This window comes from Telopea speciosissima, chromosome 2 (assembly GCF_018873765.1).
Source record: "Telopea speciosissima isolate NSW1024214 ecotype Mountain lineage chromosome 2, Tspe_v1, whole genome shotgun sequence".
Taxonomy (NCBI): domain Eukaryota; kingdom Viridiplantae; phylum Streptophyta; class Magnoliopsida; order Proteales; family Proteaceae; genus Telopea; species Telopea speciosissima.
This window is the reverse complement of record NC_057917.1, coordinates 38,358,447-38,364,392: the sequence shown is the minus strand read 5'-3', so window position 1 is coordinate 38,364,392 and position 5,946 is coordinate 38,358,447. Positions and strand designations below refer to the sequence as shown.

The window sequence follows — 5,946 nt, the reverse complement described above, 5'->3', positions numbered from 1 at the left end:
CTTGCAATAAGTAAAAGCGTCTCTAAAAAGAGTAGGCCGATAAAATCCACACTGTAAATCCTTGGCCGTTGTCTTATTGGGCCCAAAGTAGTCTCCTCAAGCCTGATCATGGCAAAAAGATAAGACAGATTGTTGCTCATGATCAAGAACACACCTCCGGATTACTTGATCCAGACAAGTCTTAAAAAGATAAGGATCATCCCAAAAGAAATATTTCACCTGTGAAAAGAACTATTCTTATCTTGGGTGGACCAATGTGCAGGTGCCACACCCGTAACCAGATAATTAACAATGTCAGCAAACCAAGGTTCACTAGACACTGCCATCAGATACTCATCAGAAAAGTTCTCGTTGACTGGAGAATCAACAGTCAAAGAATTAGGCAGCTAGGATAGATGGTCTGCAATCAAATTTTCACACCCTTTCTTATCCCTAATTTCAAGATCAAATTCCTGCAACAAAAAGACCCACCTAATGAGGCGAGCCTTAGCATCTTTCTTCTGCACAAGATATTTGATAGCTGCATGGTTAGTATAAACAATCACATGTGATCCAACCAAGTAGGTTCTAAACTTCTCTAAAGAAAATACAACAGCTAAAAATTCTTTCTCAGTGGTAGTATAATTAAGCTGTGCATCATCAAGAGTCCTACTTGCATAATAAATCACATGGGGCAATTTGTTGATTCTTTGCCCAAGAACAGCCCCTATAGCAAAATCAGAGGCATCATACATAAACTCAAATGGCACTATCCAATTTGGAGCTTGAATAATGGGGGCTGAGGTCAATGTTCTTTTCAATTGCTCAAAGCTCTTATGACACTCAGGAGAGACATGAAATGGGCAGTCCTTTGCCAAAAGGGAAGTGAGAGGTCTAGTTATCTGGCTAAAGTCCTTGATTAATCTCCTGTAAAAACCTGCATGGCCCAGAAAAGATCTAATGTCATTCAAATTCTTGGGTGGTGGTAAATTGACAATAAGGTCCACCTTAGATCTATCAACCTTAATCCCCTCTTTGGACACAATGTGACCAAGAACTATGCCTTGCTTCGCCATAAAGTGGCACTTCTCCCAATTTAAGAACAAGTTCTCTTCTATGCATCTTTGGAGAACCAAAGAAATGTGATGCAAGCAATTAGAAAAGGTAGAGCCGTGAATAGAAAAATCATCCATAAACACCTCTAAGAATTGCTCTACCATATCAGAAAAGATACTCATCACACCTTTGGAATGTGGCAGGGGCATTGCAAAGCCTAAAAGACATACACCGGTAAGCAAAAGTTCCATAAGGGCATGTGAAAGTGATCTTGTATTGGTCCTCTAGAGCAATAGGGATTTGGTTATAGCCTGCATATCCATCAAGAAAACAATAATATTCATGGCCAGCTAGTATCTCTAACATCTGATCAATAAAAGGCAAGGGGAAGTGGTCCTTCCATGTTGCCACATTCAATTTTCTGTAATCAATGCACACTCTCCATCCAGTTTGGATAAGGGTTGGAATCAATTCATTATTGACATTCTCAACTACAGTGACTCCTCCTTTTTTAGGTACAACCTGCACAAGACTCACCCATTGGCTATCAGAAATAGGATAAATAATGCCATGATCCAAGCACTTTAGGATCTCTTTCTTGATTGCCTCTTTCATCACAGGATTAGCCCTTCTTTGGGGTTCCTTAGAAGGATTGGAACTCTCCATCAAATGAATACGATGTTGAACAATGGAGGGGCTAATACCTTTGATGTTAGATATGGTCCAACCTATGGCTTCCTTATGGTCCTTTAGAAGCTTAATCAACTCTTCTTCCTAAATAGAAGTTAAATCAGAAGCAATAATAACAGGGAGAGTATGATCATGTTCTAGGAAGGCATACTTGAGGTTGGAGGGCAATGCCTTCAACTCTAATGTGGGGGGCTCAATAATGGAGGGTTTGGGAATGGAGGTGATAGAAAAGGGTCCAAGGGACTCCAAAGGTGGTTGGATGCTCTAGACCTTAGATAAGTGGGTATCATCAACACCCTCTAATTCCTGCATACATTCCTGAAATCCTGAATCAAAATCAATCTCAAAGAAATTGTCAACATCATCGGGAAATCCCTGAAGCATATGCACCTCTTCATCCATATCAGGCTGCTTGTCCAACCTAAACACATTGAAGTCAACAGAAGTATTGCCAAAAAATAATTTCATGAGACCATTCCTGCAATTGATTAAAGCATTACTGGTAGCTAGGAATGGCCTACCCAAGTTGATAGGGATTTGGTTTTTGAAGTTGGCAGTAGGTTGGGTATCTAAAACAATAAAATCCACAGGAAAAATAAATTCCCCAACCTTCAACAAGACATCCTCAATCATTTCCTTAGAAACTTTAACCGATCGATCTGCAAGTTGAAGAGTGATTTTGGTGGGTTTCAGTTCTCCCAATCCTAGTTGTTGGTAGACATAAAAGGGTAAGAGGTTCACACTTGCACCAAGGTCCAATAAGGCATGATCGATAGTGGTATTGCCTATAGTGCAAGAGATGGTAGGGCTTCTAAGATCCTTATGTTTGGCTGCTACTGGCTGTGAGATGAGAGAACTAATGTTAACAGCCAAGAATGCCTTTTTAGGCACATTGGTGATCCACTTTTAGGTGCATAAGTCTTTGAGGACTTTAGCATAAGCGGGGATCTGGGCAATGACATCCAATAAGGGGATATTCACCTGAACCTGTTTGAACACATCCAATATCTTCTCCACAGAAGGAGACTTCTTGCTAACCAACCTATTTGGGAAAGGAGCAGGTGGGATATAAATTCTTTTAGGATTGGTCTTTTTAACTTCCTCAACAGAATCATCTTTGGTTTCCTCAACCAAATCATCTGGAATTTCTTAAGGTTCATCAGATGAACCTGGAATAGTAGGCACTACAACGGCCTCTTTAGAAAGGGGAGAGTCATCAGGAGTATGAGGTGGTAAAGACTGAGGTGTACTAGCCTGTTGATACTCACGGCCACTCCTTAAAGCATATACAACATTAACCTGGCTGGAGGGCCCTTGAAGCTGTTGGCCTCGTACCGGGTTGAGTGGAGGAGCTTGGGTACCTTGTTGAATATGAACCTAATGCCTAGGATTTGGCTCAGGTTGGCTAGGTAACTTCCCTGTTTCCCTCTCATGCAAGTTTGTGATAATCTGGGTGAGTTGCTTCTCTATAAGGGAAATCCTTTTCTCCATCTCACCATTTCTTGGTGCTTCTCCTGTATTGGTAAACCCCGGGGATCGCTGATAAGGTGCAAGGAGAGAAGGCCTAGCAGAATTTATAGAAGGTCCTAAAGGAGGATGAGGGGGGAAGGGGTTAGCAGACATGCCTTGGTTTTGTGATGTAAAGTTGGGCCTTTGGACACCAAGCTAGCCTTAATTGTGAAAGTTGGATGTGCCTGCTTGGTTCCCTTGGTTCTAGGAGAAATTAGGGTGATTTCTCCATCCTGGGTTGTAAGTATTGCTATATGGATTATTTTGGTAGAGAACACTTACATTCTTAGTGTTGGAATTATCCACAAAGGTATTGGGACATTCCTCCAAAAGATGTCCAGGAGTATGGCACCAACTACATATAGACACATGGTTGACCTGGTTAACTGGTATAGACTCTTTAAGAACTATGGACTCCAACTTTTTTATGAGGTTGTCAAGTTTGGCCTCCTTGGTTGGCATACCCTCAATAAGATACCCCTTAGTGGTTCTTTCAGCCTCTTGGAAAGATTCCTACTCCCTAGTCTTATCAGCCAAGTTGGTTAAGAATGTCCATGCATCATTCTCCTCTGAAAAAGAGGTAAAGCCTGCAGGACACATAGACTCTACAAGTTGCTTGGTCTAAAAGTCAATACCCTCATAAATAATTTGGCATAGCTGCCACAAGTAAAAACTATGGTGAGGGCATTCTAAGAGGAGGTCTTTGAATCTTTCCAAGAATTTAGAAAAGGACTCTTGTGGTTTCTGCCTAAATTGGAGTATGTCACTCTTGAGTTTATTGGTCTTGTAAAGAGGAAAAAATTTTCTCAAGAAGGCAATGGTGAACTCATCCCATGTATTAATGGAATTTGTTGGCAGTCCATAGAGCTACTTCTTGACCTGGTCTTTCAGGGCAAAGGGTATAAACCTAAACCTAACTGCATCATTAGTCAAATTCTGGACCTTAATTAGAACACAGACCTCCTCAAATTTCCTAAAGAAGAGATATGCATCTTCATTGGCCATCCCATGGAAGTGGGGTAGCATGCTAATGAAGTTGGTCTTGAGTTCATAATTGTTTCCTATAACAGGTGGTAAGTTGATGCAAGAAGGCTGTGCAGCCCTAGTAGGGTAGAACCTATCCTTAAGAGTCTTGGGTTGTTGGTCACCCATGGTCAAAGGTGGGGTCAAAGGTAGTGGAGAAGGTGGTATTCTAATAAGACGGTTACTTGAATCACGAGTCCATACCGAAGCCACCTAAATAGATATGAGGTCTCCTTTAGAAATTTAGAGAAAAATAAAAGACTTAGAAAGTATCACCAAAAACAAGAGGTAGTCCAAGGTAGATAGTGCATCTATCCCTCAAGAATCGAAACAATAGTTCCAAAGCTGTAAGGATGCCATATAGGATGACAGCAAGGGAACCTGTATAGTCTTCTATAGCCACCTACGTGCGACTCCAAGTGGATTCTAATGTAAGGTGGAGGACTACTATACGTTTTTGTCTCCAAAATCACTCACTATGTCGCTTTCTTGTTATCAAGAGTGGTCACCTCCAAAGATAACTCACATGCCAATCCACCCAATCAAGTTAAGATGTAGCGTCATAGGTAACTTAATCCTATGAGAGACACCAAAAGATGGAGGGTTAGAGCATATGAAGGACTTTAGATTGGGCGCACACTATTTGAAACTGAAGAGAAACAAGAAGAGGTTTTCAAAAACTTTTTTTTTTTTAGAAGAAAAGGTAAAATAAAATAAAGCACTTCGAATTACTTAAAAATTAGAAAAATAAAGTGGACAATAATCTCCCCGGCAATGGTGCCAAAAACTCGTTTGAGTTAAAATAATACCGCAAGCGTACAGGTCAATAGTAGCTACGGGTCGAACACGAGGAGATATACGTCACCCTATTTTACTCACTTTAAAGTAATGCAAAGTGAACCAAATTAAAGTGTTAAATTAAACTAGTTAAACTAATAAACTAACGGATCCTAACTCACAAGCATCTAACGAATTAAATTGGCATGAATTAAATTGGCGTCTTAACACATATCTATCTAACCTATCAAACTAACGCGGATTGGAAGGGATAAATTGCAGCCACACACCACAACCACATAAAAAAAAATAAAAGAAGAAGAAGGAGAATGAGATAGAAGAAGAGAGACTGAGATAGAAGAGAGGGAGAATGAGATTAAGGGTTTAGAGAATAAAAACCTGGATGTGCTTGAACCGGATTGAACTTGCTTGCATGAATTAATTAAGCCTTGCTTGAACACTTGAATAAACTTACCATGGCTTCCTCTTCTAAATCTCCAAGTCTTGTCATCAACATAGGAATTTAGACTAGAAAGCTTTAAACCTAAACTAGAATTAAATTATTACAACCAAATTGAAGACATGAATTGAAAGCAAGAATCAAAAGCATTACAACCATGAAATAAAATACATAAAAGCAAACTAGAACTTAGAAAGCCAAAAATCACAAATTAGCAGGAGAAGAGAAGAAATTTCACTAAGTGAATGAACAACTTTACAAGAGAAGAAGGGGGTATTTATAGGGGAAAGGGGAGAAGAAGAGAAGAGAGAGGGAGAGCCCTCTAAAAAACGTGGAGAGGAGAGAGAGTGTGGGAGAGCTAAGGGAATATTCCCTTCTCCTTCCTCCTTTACAATGCCTTGAATCCCAAGAAAAAAAAGAAAAAATAGAAAGAGGGAGAGAAGAGAATCCTA

The 5,946-nt window shown here is 40.1% G+C and overlaps 1 non-coding gene across 1 annotated transcript; it reads left to right on the top strand.

Annotated features, from left to right (window-relative positions):
- Nucleotides 1-3,904: 3,904 nt before the first annotated feature.
- Nucleotides 3,905-4,011, top strand: LOC122653383. Its single transcript, XR_006331813.1, has one exon. It is a non-coding gene; the product is annotated as a small nucleolar RNA R71 (small nucleolar RNA).
- The last annotated feature ends 1,935 nt before the right edge of the window (nt 4,012-5,946 follow it).